This window comes from Mustela lutreola, chromosome 1, assembly GCF_030435805.1.
Source record: "Mustela lutreola isolate mMusLut2 chromosome 1, mMusLut2.pri, whole genome shotgun sequence".
Lineage (NCBI taxonomy): Eukaryota > Metazoa > Chordata > Mammalia > Carnivora > Mustelidae > Mustela > Mustela lutreola.
In genome coordinates, this window is record NC_081290.1 from 206,257,993 (window position 1) to 206,276,008 (window position 18,016).

Here is an 18,016-nt window from a genome sequence, read left to right on the forward strand (position 1 = left end):
TCTTTTGTGTGTTTGTTGTTGCTGTTGTTGTTTTTCCATTCTATAGGTGTGAAGCGATATCTCATTTTAGTTTTGATTTGCATTTGCCTGATGACAAGTGACATTGAGGAACTTTCAATGGGTCAGTTGGCCATCTGGATGTCTTCTTTGGAGAAATGTCTGTTCTTGTCTTCTGCACATTTTAAAATTATATTATTTGTTTTTTGGGTGTGAAGTTGTATAAGTTCTTTACATACTTTGGATATTAACCCTCTATCATATATGTCATTTGCAAATAACTTCACCCCCCAATACAAATTCAAAAGGCTACATGTACCCTATCAATAGCCAAATTATGAAAGAAGCGTTAGTATCCATCAATAGGTGAATGGAGAAAGAAGACATATATGAAAGAATATTATTCAGTCATAAAAAAAGAATGAAATCTTGCCATTTGCAACAATAGGGGTGGAGTTAGTATAATGCTAAGCAAAGTAAGTTGGTCATAGAAAGACATACACCATGTGATTTCACTCATATGTGGAATTTAAGAAAAAAAACAAATGTGCAAAGGGGAAAAAAAGAGAGAGAGACAAAATAAGAAATAGACTCTTAACTATTCAGAACAAACTGATAGTTACAAGAGGGGAAGGGAGTGATGGGTGAAATAGGTGATGGGGATTAAGGAGGGCACTTGTGATGAGGACTGCATGCCGTATGGAACTGTACACTATATTGCACACTTATAGCACTGTATGTTAACTATACTGGGACTAAAAGAAAAACTTAATAATGTTAGAAGCAGGCATTTCTAGTCCATTGATAATGTTAACTTACTCGCCAGTAAAGGTGTAAAATCTTTTACTTTCTTATACTTTGGGGTAAAGGGGAGAGAAATAGAAACAAAAGTCAGAACAAAGTTTAATCAATGGTTTATCAGCTTTGGAACCTTGCATCTTTTCTATATCTATCATCACTAATTTGTACAAAGCTCAGTGGGATGATTCCAATATAAATTAATAGAGGAAAGATCTTTATAATATACATTTTGTTCTGAAATATTTCAAAGAATGATTTAGTAAGCCTGGAAGCAGAAGGAAACTATATTGTCTTCCAAAAGTCACCATGATGGGAAAAAAAAGAGATTTAGGTTATCATCTAAATGCTTGCTTCAGTCAGTTATCATCAAAATAGAATTCTATTTTAATGAACGAAGAACTAAATTGTCTTAAAATAACTGGGGAGGGAATGAAATAAAAAACACTTCTTCAGAACAAATAAGGACCCAAAAATGACAGGAAGGATGTCCCTCCCTGTTCCCTAAGGCATTAACAAATATGTATTGAGCTCCTATTATGTGTCATTTAAGAATTTAAAATGTTATCTAAATAGAAGGTAATATCTACTCACAATTACATTATGGTCTTATTAGAGATGAAAGATATTGCACACATGAGAAAAATTCAAGGAAATTTAAGCCATAATGAAAGTAAGTCTTAAATCATAGGTTTTAATTCCAGTGTTAAGAGTTCATAATGGAGGCAGGATAGTGTAGACGAAAGGAACATAGTCTGGAGCAGTCTGTTGTAGTTGGACAGGTTGGCTGAAAAGAAAATAGTCAAAGTTACTACAGGACTCATAGTTGCAAACTTTCCTCAAAGTCTTTGGGGGGAGCAAAGACAATGTAAACATCAATAAAAATAGAAAAAGTACTTACATACCTATGTGAGAACTTCATATTTTAAAAACTGCAATGAAGTTAATTTAGCTAGAAGGAAAAGCTTAAGACATTTCCCTTAAATAGGAAAACTACCATCATTTGACCACATCATTAAAAGATGTTCAATAATATGTTTATAAAAAATAAAAAATTAAAAAAAAAAAGATGTTCAATAAGAAAAATAAGAAAGATTATTGAATGAGAAAAGAAAATGTAGGATTTGAAAACAATTAAATGTGTAATATCACATTGAAAATGTCACAATAAATAAATCTTATCCCTGCAGTCATCTGAAAAGACATTTCCTTTAGGAATTAATAGGTAGCTCTTTCTCCAAACTCTGTTGCTGCTATTATGACTTGTGTTTCTTTTTCAAATAAAATGTCAACATCCAAGGAACTCAAACATAGCAGCTACGTACATCAACATCTCACAGTCCACTTTATGAGGACAGCCTACAGAGAGAGAGGGAGACAGAGACAGAGACAGAGAGAGAAAGACAGAACCAGAACACCGGAGTTCTTGAAAGCCTCAGAGAGTACACATTTGGTGGGGGAGGTAGTCCCATAGAAGTTTGTGGTTCCTTGTAAGGTCATACTGGATTCACTGCCAGGAACAGCAATTGAAAGAAAATGTAACAAATCAGCTTCTCAATTAAGATAACAAAGGCTTCAGCTTCCTATGTACAGTACTTTTGTAACTGCTCTATGTTCTAGCTCTGAAGGTCAATAAGCATTCCCATGAATCTGCATACTTATATCAAAAGTACAAGGTGAACTTTGGCAAAGGAGGTGGCTCTGTGTTAGCTAGGCATTTTAGATTGTTACTGTAAACACAACAAAAAGCTAGCTAATTCCACACTATTGTTCAGGAATTAAAGAACATATTTATAAATGGCATCCAAAACTCAGAAGTGACCCCAGAGAGTTTTGAAAGTAGAGATTTATCTTTTGCATACTGAAAACTGCTCTTAGTTTTTTCTCATTCTTTCTTAGGGCATCTTCCACATGTCTACCAGCTATTTCTGAACTCAGTTAGCCTCAGGCTGCCCTGGCCTCCCCCACTCCAGCTCTTTGCTGCATACATAGGTATACATGGGTATACCTGTCTATGCTCTCTCCCCATGAATCCATTTTCTGGGAATTGCCTCATTAGGAAGTTGCTGATCAGTCAGAATACACCTTCCTATGGCATCTGTTTGTTAAAGGGAAGAGTGCTTCATCCATAGGAAATGGTGAGATTTCTCTTATCAGCTACAGGCCTTTTGGGAATAAATTTTTGGAGAGTAAGATCTTAGAATTTAGGTGAATAAAAAGGTATTTTTGAAAGAGTCATTTATTCTGTATATGATGGTATCTATGACTGAAATAGTTTGAAAACAAATGAAGTTTAATGCTTCTCCAATTACAGCTATGAAAGAAGATATAGCTATGAAGGAATAGAAACGTTTTCCAGTGAAACTCAAAGTATTGTATGTATCAATATACCTGGATCCATAAGTGGCCCCTGATAACACTTCTACATAAATTTGTATTTATTCTTTTAGGTTCTCTTTGAGTTCTAGCAAGACAAATGAGGCAGTAAATATATTTGAGATTCTACAATTCATGTTTATTGTTGGAAATGTCCAAACATCTTACAAATAACAGGCTTTAGGGCAGGAAAGGATTGGGACCATTCTGCTTGGCACTTTCAGTAAAGAACTTAAAACTTCAGGAAGTTTCAAAGGACCCAAAATCAAACCTTGACTTTTACCCTTGAGAGGATTGCGGGTGTAATGAGTTGGGTGTTGGAAGGACTAATATAGCTCAGCATGAATTAGTATTCAGCAAACAGCACCTAGGTTCTGTCATCTTCTTTACTTAACCCTGGAGCTTTTGGTGAACTCAGATTTTTTTTTTTTCATTTTTCTTAAAGATAAAAAAGGGGTGTTTCAATTAGAAATAAGTTTTTTTTTTTTTTTTAAGTACCTTAATCCAGGTAATACTTGCATTCTGTTATAGAGAAGAAAATTTTAGTACATGCCAACTGTCCATATGACCAGGCAAATTGTACAAATGAGACATACCGAATTAGGTGTAATTCTTATATTCAAGACAGATAAAGAGAGATAACAACAACCTAATCAATTATAGAAATCTCCTAAGAGTGTCAGAATACTTATGCTATCTATACTTTCTGGTTGGCACTTAGTGTGTTCTCCTTTGGTTTGCTATTCATCTTTCAGAAATTTTTCATCTTTTAAGGACTGAATCAAATCTCCTTTCTCATGATCATTTTCCTAATCTTCTTAGAAATAATTTCACCTTCTTAAGAAGACCTTTTAAAATATGGCAGCCACAGAAGGTCTACACAAAAGACTAGGGAACCCTGGAGAGCTTTGTTGAAAACAATAGGTGCAAATATTCCTTAGTTCTACCTCTCCTAAACAACACCAATTCTTTATTAAAATATCATATGAAATATCTTTTAAGGTCTATGCAGAATTTTTAGTAGATAAGATTCTTAGCTTAGTAAGAATTTTTAAAATTTAAGGAAATTTAAAGTCCAAATGTTTGAAGATATTCCTTTTTATTTCATACTATTTCCTCTACTTATCTATTAACATTATATTTCCTAAGGATTATTGTTTCACTCATAACAAGGCTCAAATACCTTTGATGTTTAAGGCATCATAAATAAAAATAAAATAGAACTAGTAATTCAACCTATGCCCCTAAATAATGTCTATGGAATCTTATGACATTAGAATAACAACTTTAATTTAGCATAACTTTTTTTTTTCCATTTTTTCCAATGCTGCAGCTAGACTCTTTAAAAACTTTTTAAAAGTTTTAAAAACTCTTTAAGAAAGAGTTCAGCTGCAGCTAAATTCTTTAAAAATCCTTATGTTTTGGGGGTGCCTGGGTGGCTCAGTGATTAACCACCTTTGGTTCAGGTTGTGGTCCCAAGGTTCTGGGATCAAACCCCTTATCAGGCTCCCTGCTAGTCAGAAAGCCTCCTTCTTCCTCCCTGACTCCCCCTGCTTGTGTTCCTTCTCTTGCTATCTCTCTCTCTGTCAAATAAATAAATAAAATCTTTTAAAAAATTCCTTATGTTTTTATTGATTCTAATTTGCAAAGCTTCTACAATCACTGTCTGATTGTGCATTATCTCATCTGGAAAAGCAGCTCAGATGGAAAGCAAGCATTTTATTATGACCACATTCAAAAGAAGCACAGAAAAATGAAGCTCAGAGAGATATTATGCCTCATCAAAGGGAAACTAGATGAGCTGAAGAAAGAATTGTGATCTTGACCTCTCTCCTGGTCCAGTTCCCCCTCCTCCTTTAGCTCCATGTTTGCTTAAAAGTTATGGCCTCTTCCTTTCTAAAGTGGGTCAATTTGGAAAACAAGAATTCTCTATTCTGAAGTGTTGGGGAGACACTGGCTGCCAGTCAGGCTGTCTACTACAAAGATTTAACCCCTGTGAAACTGTTTTCCAGAATTTTCTTAAAAAATGCAAAAAGCTTGAGACAGGTATTTGTAGTAGTGTTGTTTTCCTCCAGCATTAAATAAAAGTTTTGAAAGCCTGGTATTTGAAACTATGTTTTTTCATCCTTGCTGTATTTCCCAGCAGTCCTAGCAACATGGAAGATTCTCATTTGTCATTTTGATTCTGCACCTGAGAATGCACACCTATTATATTTATATTTTATAATGCATTTTTAAGCCAAATCACATGATACAACCAAGAAGCCCATTAGCCTACTTCTAGCATATGATAAACAGGAAAATTATCAGTCTTGGTGGAAACTCTATTCCTTCACTAGGACTTAAAGAATCAATAAGAATCTATAACTTTCCATGAGAGTTACTGCTTCTGAAGAAAAAATTAAAAGTCTTTTAAGAGTGTTGTACTTACAGGGAACCTGGGTGGCTCAGTGGTTAAGCTTTTGCTTTTGGCTCAGCTCATGCTCTCAGGGTCCTGGGATGCAGCCTGGTATTGCATTGGGCTCTCTGCTTAGCAGGAAGCCTGCTTCTCCCTCTCTCTCTGCCTGCTACTCTGCCTACTTGTGATCTCTCTCTCTGTCAAATAAATGAATAAAATCTTAAAAAACAAAGAGTGTCGTACTTTCTTGTTATTGCAGTACCTTATTTTCACATCTATAAAATTTAGGTGACACCTATTTTCCACAGTTGATATAAAGAACTAATAATAATAATGATACTATTACATACTATTTAATGTAACACTAATAATATATGAGAAAACTTATAGAATCCCCATTTTACATGTCAGGATATTGAGGTTTAGAAAATCAGGATATAAATCCAGAAAGTGCAACTTCAGAATTTAACTACTATTCTATCTGAACTCTAATTTAAAATTAACCATCATTACAGGGGGGCCTTTAGAAATGGGAAAAAAACCCAAGCAGGAGAATTCTATGAAAATATAAAGATATAGATAGAAATGTAATATCTAGATATTAGATATTACATAGCATATAATATGTAAATGTATAATTGATACATAATATATAATAAGTATGATATATAAATATATAATGTAAAAATACATATATAAATATATGTGATAATGTAAATTATAATAGATATACATTAATACATAATATATAAAGGTATAATATAAATTATAATAGATATACAGATAGCTAATATATAGTAATATATAGATAATATATAGTAATATGTAGATAATATATAGATATGACAGATATGTAGATGCATAATATATGTGGGTATACAATGGGATATATAAAATATAGTGATATATAGTATAAAATACTTATCCAGAGACAGAAGCTTTCTTTTTTTATCTTTGCTTTTTTTTTTATTAAGCTCTTTACCTATCATTTATAAGGAAAGAAATAAGCAGCTTACACACAGTTTCTTCTGTTGAATTGGAAGTGGCCCAGAAATCTATGTATTTGAATGAAACTACCAAGAGATCAACTTGCATTAGGCTTAGGGCAGAGTCACAACTCAACAGGTCTGATGTCTCCTTTTTTTTCCTTCCAATTGCTACTCCTCACCATATAATTGTTCCAATCTACTCTGTAATAAAGAACACCATACTATGAGGAATTTGAAATTTCCAATAGTTTATTCTAATAGATCTAACCTATATTTCAAGAAGTGTTTGTCAAATTTTACCTCAGCATAGTACGTGGCTTCTCTCGCTAGGATGAAGCAGCAGCAGAGAAAACTCTTCCCTCAAGATGATGCTCGAAAAACTAAAACAAAAATAGAGATCAGGACCAAAATGTTCAGACAACAGGATTTCAGTGAAGTGTTTTGTATTCATAAAAACCTGACAATACTGATTACAATTGGTGCTATACCAGAGGATTTGAACTAAAAGAATCTGGACAGTGGGAGGAAAAAAAAAAAGAAAAAGTTGTTTTGTTTTGTTTCTGATGCCCCTGTGAGCCAATTTTAGATGACTTCTTTTAAATGTTCATGTTCTTGGGGCACCATGGTGGCTCAGTGGGTTAAGCCTCTGCCTTCGGCTCAGGTCATGATCTCAGGGTCCTGGGATCGAGTCCCGCATCGGGCTCTCTGCTCAGCAGGGAGCCTGCTTCCTCCTCTCTCTCTCTGCCTGCTTGTGATCTCTCTCTCTCTGTTAAATGAATAAATAAAATCTTAAAAAAAAATGTTCATGTTCTTCAACACTTCCTAGTCATATTCAATCATCCTTACTTCACACAGAGAGCCAATATTTCCTTTGCCCATTCATTGTTCTAGATGAAATAATGCAACTTCCTTTCCACATCTTTAGATTTGGCTGAGCTCTCCTGTTCGTTAGCAGCTGCCCACACTCAAAACTCTGCCAGATTTTTTTTTTTTTTAAAGTGGAACCTGTTTACTTGTAAGGTAAATGAGGAAGTTGTGTTGGAGACAAGAACCTCAGATATTTGTTAAGAATTTCCTCAGCCAACAGGACCTATTCTTCAGCTAGAAGAAAAGAAAAATTGAAGACCTCCCCTAAAATTCACTGAAACAAACCAGTACCCATGAGTAGCATCTATGGTTATGTTGTTTGGTCCAACAAGCTTTTAACTTTCTGAAATATTTGCCATCATTTTGAAAATATGTTTTATACATGAACACTCACATTCCTGGCATCTCTTTAAAAACCAGAAAACCTAAGCCTACATTTTTTACATAATAACAATCATTTGGAGCTTCAAAAGTACTATGTACTCATCACAGCTCTACTTGCCTACTGCACATCTTCACATCTTTATATTACACTGATGAACTAGCAGGTATTCTAGCCTGAGACCCCTGCTAAACCATACTGTTTCGGCCCCACCACTGTCTGATGTTTCTATCCTTCATCTCTTCAATTTTCTTCATAACAAAAATCTTCATAACACACTGTAAGATCACTATTATCTCGATTTATCTGATGGGGAAACTCAGGTTTACAGATAAGAATTGTACAAAATTGGGGCGCCTGGGTGGCTTAGTCATTAAGGGTCTGCCTTCAGCTCAGGTTATGATCCCAGAGTCCTGGATCAGCCCCGCAACCAGCTCCCTGCTGGGCAGGAAGCCTGCTTCTCCTTCTCCCACTCCCTCTGCTTCTGTTCCCTCTCTCGCTGTGTCTCTCTCTCTCAAATAAATAAATAAAATCTTTAAAAAAATGCACAAAATTATACAACTAGGTCTATGGCTTAACCGGGATTCCAGCCAAGTTTTCTGATTCCAAGCCCAGCCCTATTTCCATTAAACTATAATTCTTGTGAACCAGTGAATCTGTAAGAACAAAATGTCCACAAGTATAAGCACACATATTGAAATATAATTTGCACTTACAATTAGCAAGTCAAAATGTTATGTAAAGATAATGAGATATATTTCTTCCTTGATAATGGGGGAATTGATGTTCTGCACAACTGCAGACAGCAATATTGGATTGGAGTCTAGGATGTAGGGTTTCAGACCCATCCATAACACTCATTCATGTTGTCACTCAAAAACGTCTCAAAAAGGCTCATTTCTATCTGGCCATAGGTGATGACATTTCATGGTCAGAGGCCTTCTACAGAGCCCCTCATCTCTGTCAGTCCACTTTCCTTCTATTTTCTCCTTGGCCTTTCTGTCTACAATTCTATCTTGTCCATCTGAAGTTGAGCAGCCTCTAGAAAGTGAGAGGAGGAGAGTACAACGGAAGCATATATTGTACGGAACGCACTATTTCTAGTTGAACTGTGTTGCTATGAGCTATTTGCTGCAATGATTAACTTCTTAAGCAAATTCATTGTATCTCATGGAATTATAAACAAAATTCATTATGAACAAAACATTCATTATTAAGGTTAAAGTCTGCAACTCTATAATACATAATTGGATTGGTGATTTCAGCCACTAAACATATGAATGGGGAGAAACACAGACTCAGTAAAGGTTTAAATGTGTATATTTGTGTACCATACATATAAATGTTAAGTCATATCTCACAAACGTTAGAGCTTCTGGTTCCTTGAAAAACACACATGAAATTAGCAGTACTTAGCCACCACGTGTGTTAAGGGTGTCCTTTCTACGTGATTGCTATTGTTTAATTCTGCAAATGGTTTGGTTTAATGAAATGATGAGGAGGCAGGATATTTCATTTGACTGACTGTGAAAGAAACTCTACTACAACACTTAACCAAATGATGGTTCTCATAAAACAGCAATTTGGAGTTAATCCATCTTCCATGATGTCCTAAGCTCCGTCTTGCTTTTATTTTTATGGGCACAAAATGATTGTTCCAATTCCAGCCTCCCATCCATTTTCCAGGAAGGAAGAGTAAAAGGAAAAGCACAAGGAAGAAGGGGGTAGCAGTAGCACTTATTATAAAAACAAAAATTTCCCAGAAACTTCCTATTTATCACTTCTACTTATCTCAGTGGCAGAAACATGTCAGAAACTCCATATTGCAAAGGAGTCTGAGAAATAGACTTTCTCAACTATAGGGTTTTTCAAATCCACATTTCTATTATGGAAGAAGGGAGATCAGAGTTTGGATAGGCAACTTATACAGAGCACTTGCCCTGGGCCCATAGAATATGGTTTTATAGAGCTCACAGTCTAGTGGACCACTAATAGTTAATGGACAGATGCAACCCAGGCACTCTTCCAGTGAAATTATAATGCAGGATACGAGGCAGGGGATAATATCCAGAGTCTATTTTCTGAATGTAGCATACCCTAAAGCCATATATATACTCAGCCAGAGAACAGAGCTCTTCTTTACTTTTGAGGATTATACTAGCTAGTATAAGTAGCTAATCATACCAACTTCCAAATTGCTCTGTTGGAAGCTTTTGGCCTCATGGAAAGCTACTAGGGCAGCTCTTGGGCTCATAGCGTTTATATCCCTTCTCCTGAGAATCACTGTTTCCAAGATCTGCAGGTCTGCAGAAACCAAGTTAATTAGTTAACATAAAAATTCAGCCACATCTAACAGAGAACAGAGATTTTAAAGAAACTGGATATTTCTCTTTCATATAATAAGCAGATGGTCTATAAGGATGGTAGTTCTGCTCCATGAAATCATGCAGGGACCCTGACTTCCATCTTGTGGCTCCATCTAATCTAGAGAGTATACTTATCTGCGTAGAGGTATAAAATGACCTATCTTCCAATCAGCAAGATGAAGGAATGGAGGAAAGTAAAAACTTGTCTCCTATCTTTAAGAACCAACAATAAAGTTGTATGCATTTATCCTCTTACTTCGTTGACTGAAACTTAGTCACATAGCCACACATAACACCAAAGAGGCTAGAAAAGGTAATCTTTCTTTTCCAACTGCTATTTCCCTAGCTAAAAGTTAGGGTTTCTTTTGCTGTGAGAGAAAGAATAAGATTAGGAACAATGGGAAACAACCAACAGTCTTCACTGCACTCAGCTATAAAGCAGAAGAACTCAGGTATTTCCAAAGCTACGGTCCCATAATTATTATTTCAATTGTCTATCTCTACTTAACAAAATATGTCAAAATCTAGTAGCATAAACCCATTTGTTATTTATCATAATTTTATGTCAGAGTTTGGGGAGATTCATTCTCCTGCCCACAGAAGTTCTCTGGAATTACACAGACCTAGCCTCTGGGCTGTATTAGAAGGTCAAGGATGGTGTCACTCACATATTTCGTATTTTGGTGCTCCTCTATGTGGCCTCTCTCTTTCCCTCACAAGGCATCAAATAATTGATTAGACTACTCCAAACTGCTTTATAGCATAGTAGCTGGCTTCCCCCAACTGCCAAAACTGTTATAGTCCAAGAGCTGCCACAGCACTTCTACCACATTTTATTAGTCAAGGCAAGTCATAAAGGCAGACTAGATTCAGGAGGAAGGTTAATAGCTCCAGTTTTGATTCTTCCTTGTCCATCCCCAGCCACAGAAACTAGTTGGTCCTTAAGTAATCCCCTGCTGTTTTCATTAATCAAGTTTTTTTTTTTTTTAAATTCAGTTAGCCAGCATATTATATGTTGTTAGTTTTAGATGTACTATTCAGTGATTTATCAGTTGTGTGTAACACCCAGTGCTCACCACATCACATGCCCTCCTTAGTGCCCATCACCCAGCTATACCATGCCTACACCCAGCTCACCTTCTGCAACCCTGTTTGTTTCCCAGAGCCATGAGTCTCTAGAGAACTCTTTAATCAAGTTTTATAAATACTAATGAAGTCAACTCTTTTAAAACTTCCAAGGGGCATTTTTTTGTTTAAGGCAATATTTCTCACCTAAACAGAATTTATAGCTATGTATTAGTTTAAAATCTATATTAGGAAAAAATGGTTATCACCTTAAACCATATTTCATAAATACTGTTGTGATAACGCTAAAAATAAAAAACCTAGGCATAGTCCTAGATTTGAGTCAATATTTTAAAAATTTTTTAAGATTTTATTTATTTATTTGACAGACAGAGATCACAGGTAGGCAGAGAGGCAGGCAGGGTTGGGGGGAAGTGGCTCCCTGCTGAGCAGATGCTGAGCATCCTGGGCTCAATCCCAGGATGCTGAGATCATGACCTGAGCTGAAGACAGAGGCTTAACCCACTGAGCCACCCAGGTGCCCTGAGTGGGTTTTCTTAAGTAAATAATATTCAGGTTATAGTTGGGCGTAGCAAAATTTATATAGGGGATACATGACACCTGAAAGTGGGAAACACTGGTTTAGGGAAAAGAGCATGGAAGTTGGTTTGAAAATTCTTAGTGCGAGTCCTAGCTCTAACAAGAACAATCATTAAACTTCTATAAGTCTTAAATACTATACTTATAATAAAATGAGATGATTATATTTCCTATTTTGCAAAATTTAGAGAATTTTAAAAGCGAATTCATATAAAGTTTAACTTGTAAAAGTTAAAACACAATGTAAGTTTAGGGACTTCTAAATAAAAACTTACCTTCTCTTTCCTAGGCTCAAGCAGGATGAAAATAGGACACCATCCACTTAGAAAAATTATATCATCATTTAGAACATCATTAGAACATCAAATTCCTGGAAGGCATCACATTCCTTCGGGACATTATGCATATCTCAGTAGGCAGGGGCTAATCTTTTTGATTTCTGCAATAATATATTCAGAAAAGTAATAATCACCACAGCAGTAAACATAAGAGGGTAGATGTTCAAAGCCATTTGAGGAGGGGAAATTTATCTTGGCCAGTTGGGATAATCTTAGTTTCAATTTCACCTTCAGTTCAATATTATTTTTGCTGTTCCATTGGGCTGCGCCTCTCTTGTTTACTCAACCAACATTTTCATACACACACACGTACACACACACTCATCTCTTACATTGGCCCTGCTCCTCTCTTCCCTCAAAGCTCAAATAAAATCTCATATTTGAAGACTACAGATTCTGAAATTATACTTAATATTTCTAAAAAATTGCTTATTGAATGAATTTATCTGGAAGCACCTAAATCAAATCGTCTCCCAGAAAGCAAGCTGGAGTCTTTAGGTTGGAATCTAAAGTTAGTTTTGGAAATTAAGAACATTGTGTCTTTTTATACCCACTGTTTGTAAGCAGATGAAACTTTGAAAAACCATGTAAAACATCCTTGAACACATGTTTTTATACTTTTGTATTACACATTTCCCAAAATTGGATTACTGGAGTCCAGCTACTGGGGTCATAGTATATGTGTATTTAATTTTGTTTATCAAATTTTGCTAAATATTTTCAATCAAAATGTTGAAGTAATTCACAGACAATTTACAGGTAAGAGTTCCCATTATCCTGCAACCTCAGTAGAACCAGATGTGATCTCCATAGTTCTGCCAGTCATCCAGTGGAAAATGGTATCTTATTGTTAGTTTGATCTGCATTTTTTAAAATAATGAGGCTGGACATCTTTGCAAGCACTTATGTTCATTTCCTCTTCTTTAAATTGCCTTACGGGGTCCCTTGATCTTATTTCCATATTATATTCCACCAGTTAATTCATAAGAGTGGTTTTGTATATTAAGGATATCACCCTGTCTCTTGTGTTACAAATATTTTTTCCAGTCTAAAAGACATCTTTCAACTTTATGATGTGTTCTTACTGTATAAAATTTAAAAATTTTATGTCATTAAGATTGTTCTTTCCTTTGAGATTTTATGGTTTCTTGCTTTAAGATGGTCTCCCATACGCAAACTCCTGATACTTCTTCTAATTTTTTTTACTTAAATGCAAGGATTTTATAAATTCTTCTATCAATCTATTAGAAACTAGCAAGTTTCTAACAACTGGACTCTTGTGTGTCCTGTGATAGCCACACTTTTGTATAAAGTGTGAAGGAGTTCTAATTTTGTTTCCTTCCCTTTTGACAGCAAATTATTAAATCAACCTAACTTATTAAATTTTATTATACATTGTTTCTCCATATGCTTAAATATACTTTTTTGGCTTTTTTTTTAACTAAATACTTGCTTAATCCAATGATAATTCTATAGTGTTTTAATTTAACTTAAAATTATATTAATAACATAGCATAAATGCCCTCATTTTTTTCTGTCAAAAAAGCCTTGGCCCTTTTTATTTTCCTTGAACACTTTTTTTTATATGAGCTTCAAATCATTTGTCTATTTCTAAGAAAAAGAAAAGAAATGGAATTTTGTCTAATTTCCATTAAAACTAGAATTAATATATGGTATGTTGGCATTTTTAAGTATTAATTCTTACCATCCTAGAAGGGTTTTATTTTACATCTTTTCATAAGTTATTCATAGTTCCCTAACTTTCTTGATATATGTATTTCTATGGATTTCATTCTTTTTTGCTGTCATAAATGTAAGTTATTGGTTATTACCAAGACAGAAGATCTCTTAATTTCCATATATTAATTTATAGTCATACACCTTACCAAATTCTCTTACCCATTCTAATAGATTATTTTGTCTGTTTTATGGCAAAGTCTCTTGGTTTTCTAGGTACATAATCGTATTTTCTGAAAATAAAAAAAATATCTTTTTCTCTGCTTTTTACAAGAAATAAACCAATTATTTCATCTTACCAAATTTGTAAAAACTTCCCACACAGTGTTGATTAATCATTAAGAGAGAAATCTTGTCTGTTTTCTAATTAAATAGAAAAAGACTCCAACATTTTGCTGTTGGTCTGAGGCAAACAGTGTTTACAAGTGTGTTAGTTACCACTTCATTGCCTTCAGTTCCAAAGAGATTATCCCTGCTTTATGCCACTGAGGGTAGAGCTTGAAAACATTTCTCCCTTGCCACTTGGTACAACACTAGACTTTGTCAGTTGAGAGGAAGAGGGACACTAAGCAGATCAGGTAGGGGCAGCCCAGTGACATTCATTTCTATGGTTCTTCCTTACCAGCTTGCACTACCCAGCTAATTTTTCTTTTCTTTTTTTAAAGATTTTATTTATTTATTTGACAGACTGAGATCACAAGTAGGCAGAGAGGTAGGCAGAAAGAGAGTGAGAAGCAGGCTCCCCGCTGATCAGAGAGCCCAATGTGGAGCTCAATCCCAGGATCCTGGGATCATGACCTAAGCCAAAGGCAGAGGCTTTAACCCACTGAGCCACCCAGGTGCCACCCCCCCACCCCCCAGCTAGCTTTTCTGCCACAAGTAGTCAGTTTCCTGTAGTTCAGCTCCAGCCCTCACTCACTAGCAAGTTTCTAACAACTGGACTCTTGTGTGTCCTGTGATAGCCATACCATTTACAATAAGGTCTGTATCTCACCTTCAAGTGGGCTTTTCTTAGTTTTTAGTTCGCTTGAACTCTCCTGTTGTCCTATAGGTAGTAGTTGCTTCCAGCATGTGCTATCTCTATATTTCTAAGAGTTCCATGTGAGGCTCTTTAATAGTCACTATTCAGGGGCGCCTGGGTGGCTCAGTGGGTCAAGCTGCCGCCTCCGGCTCAGGTCATGATCTCAGAGTCCTGGGATTCAGCCCCGCGTGGGGCTCTCTGCTCAGCGGGGAGCCTGCTTCCCTCTGTCTCTGCCTGCCTCTCCGCCTACTTGTGATCTCTCTCTGTCAAATAAATAAATAAAATCTTTAAAAAAAAATTAGTCACAATTCAGAGTTAACAAATCTTTAATTTTAACCTGTTCTACTTACTAAGGGCTTTTCTTTTAGCTACTTTGTACACAACAGCCATTTGGTACTCGTTGTGTTGCGGAGGAGGTAAGTCAATGTGGAGTTGGAATTTTTGAATCATCATATCTATGCCCCTCCTCCTGGAAAAAAAAGTGTTCATTTATAGACATTTACTATACAACCTAGAGAATTCACACCTCCCATGCCCACCACCTACATCCACCCTTAAAACTCAAGTTGAAGTCCCTGGATTTTATAGGAAGAATTAAGTAATCAATATCCAAGTCTTGATTGGTGCCTGTAGTGCTCCCAAAAAGAGGAATAGCTTAGGCCAAGTGAGTCCACATCACCAAATTTACTAATCAATTTCAGTTACTCACTCTACCCAGTAATTTTGGCAGCCTTTTTCAGCCTTGATAACTCTGCTCACTGTCTTTATTGCTGATTCCTTCCTCAGCAACCTACACACATCTGAGCCCATATGAATCCTCTAAATTACTCATTCAAAATGGTCATGTCATGTCACTCTGACCTCTCAAATGAGTCATTTCCTTGTTCTGGCCTTGTTCATTTTTTCTAGGGTTTATGAAACATTGTCTCTCTAGCCCCATTCTTGCAGTGCCTGACTGAACATTCATCTGAATTTATCCTTCCATTTCAGTCTTCCTAATGGTAAATCTGAGTACATTATTCTCCTACCTTAACCCTCTTTACCTCCTCAGATTGGTCTTCATGCAATCAATTCTGTTTTTTAGACTTTTTTAACCTCATTCTGTACTACTGCAATCACATCAATGAACCCGTGCAAGCACCCAATTTTGCAGCCTCTTAGAACTAGATCTAATCCATCAGAAACTTCATTCTGTGATGTTCTATCCTTTAGGATTTACTTAGGATATTTCTTTCTGCATATAAAACCTCCTCTGATCATCTCTGCCTTACTTTGCCCTCTAAGTTTTAGGGTTATTGTGTGTTCTTCTCACACTTTGTGCCTCTACCACACTTACCTTCATTCATGTCTGTCTCCTTCATTGAAATATGAACTCCTTAAAACAAAGACCATGTGTAATTCTTTTTTGAAAGCTGAGAAACTAAAACAGTGCTTGGCATTATGTTAGTTGAAAAGGATGAAGACATAAAACAGGAAAAAATATACAGTGGAAAAAAGACAGTCTCTTCAATAAATGGTGCTGGGAAAATCAGACAGCTATGTGTAGAAGAATGAAACTCGACCATTCTCTTACACCATACACAAACATAAACTTGAAATGGATAAAAGACCTCAACATGAGGCAGGAATCTATCAAAATCCTAGAGGAGAACATAGGCAGTAACCTCTTTACATTGGCCACAGTAAGTTCTTTCAAGACATGTCTCCAAAGGCAAAGGAAACAAAAGTAAAAATGACTTTTGGGACTTCATCAAGATCAAAAGCTTCTGCACAGTAAAGGAGACAGTCAACAAAACAAAGAGGCAACCCACAGAATGGGAGAAGATACTTGCAAATGACACTACAGACAAAGGGCTGATATCCAGGATCTATAAAGAACTTAAACTCCTCAACACACACAAAACAGATAAGCACATCAAAAAATGGGCATTAGACATAAAGACACTTCTTCAACGAAGACATACATATCGCTAACAGACACACGAGAAAATGTTCATCATCATTAGACATCAGGGAGATTAAAATCAAAACCACATTGAGATACCACCTTGAACCAGTTGAAATGGTCAAAATTAATAAGAAAGTAAACAACAAGGGTTGGAGAGGATGTGGAGAAAGGGGAACCCTCTTATGCTATTGATGGGAAAGCAAGCTGGTGTAGCCAATTTGGAAAACAGTGTGGAGATTCCTTAAGAAATTAAAAATAGAGCTTCCTTAGGACTCTGAAATTACACTGCTGGGTATTTACCCCAAAGATACAGATGTAGTGAACAGAAGGGCCACCTGCACCCCAATGTTCATTGCAGCAATGGCCACAGTAGTCAAACTGTGGAAAGAACCAAGATGTCCTTCAACTGACGAATGGATAAAGAAGATATGGTCCATATATACAATGGAATATTATGCCTCCATTAGAAAGGATGAATACCCAACTTTTCTATCAACATGGATGAGACAAAAGGAGATTATGCTGAGTGAAAGAAGTCAAGCCTGGAGAGTCAATTATAAGATGGTTTCACTTACTTGTGGAACATAAGGAATAACATGGAGAGATTGAGAGGAGAGGGGAAATCAGAGGGGGAGGTGAACCATGAGAGACTGTGGACTCAGAAACAAACTGAGTGTGCTGGAGGGGAGTGCGTGGGGGATTCGGTGAGCCTGGTGGTGGGTATTAAGGAGGGCACATATTGCATGGAGCACTGGATGTGGTGCACAAACAATGAATTTTGGAATACTGAAAAAAAAAGGATATATAAAAACAAACAAACAAACAAAGAAATAGAGCTTATCCCAGCCCTCCCCTATCACCCACTTTATTCCTCCCCTGTCTCCAACTCCTCTATTTGCCTCTTCCTCTGTGCAATGTGGAATCCCAGTCTACTGCAGAGAGCTCCACTCCTTTTAGCTTCTTACCTCAGCCAAAACATGGTTGGATGATGACATACTCCACCAAATTACAATTAATTCACACTTGTCTTTCTCTATATCCAACCTATCTTCTTTGTCATAGCTTCTGTGATTTTCTGGGTTCATAATAGGACCCATCTCTGCACTTACACTTTTAACATTTCATCATATAACT

The 18,016-nt window shown here is 36.1% G+C and overlaps 1 protein-coding gene across 1 annotated transcript in view; it reads right to left on the reverse strand.

Moving 5' to 3' along the window:
- Positions 1 to 888: 888 nt before the first annotated feature.
- Positions 889 to 18,016, reverse strand: part of ARHGAP42 (Rho GTPase activating protein 42) — a 307,644-nt gene continuing 290,516 nt past the window's right edge. Inside the window, exons 25-28 of the transcript XR_009356745.1 lie at positions 12,114 to 12,277; positions 6,859 to 6,938; positions 6,586 to 6,759; positions 889 to 1,582 (exon numbers count right to left, since the gene is read on the reverse strand). The gene's annotated coding sequence lies outside the window, so the exon portion shown is untranslated. The remainder of the gene's footprint in view (positions 1,583 to 6,585; positions 6,760 to 6,858; positions 6,939 to 12,113; positions 12,278 to 18,016) is intronic.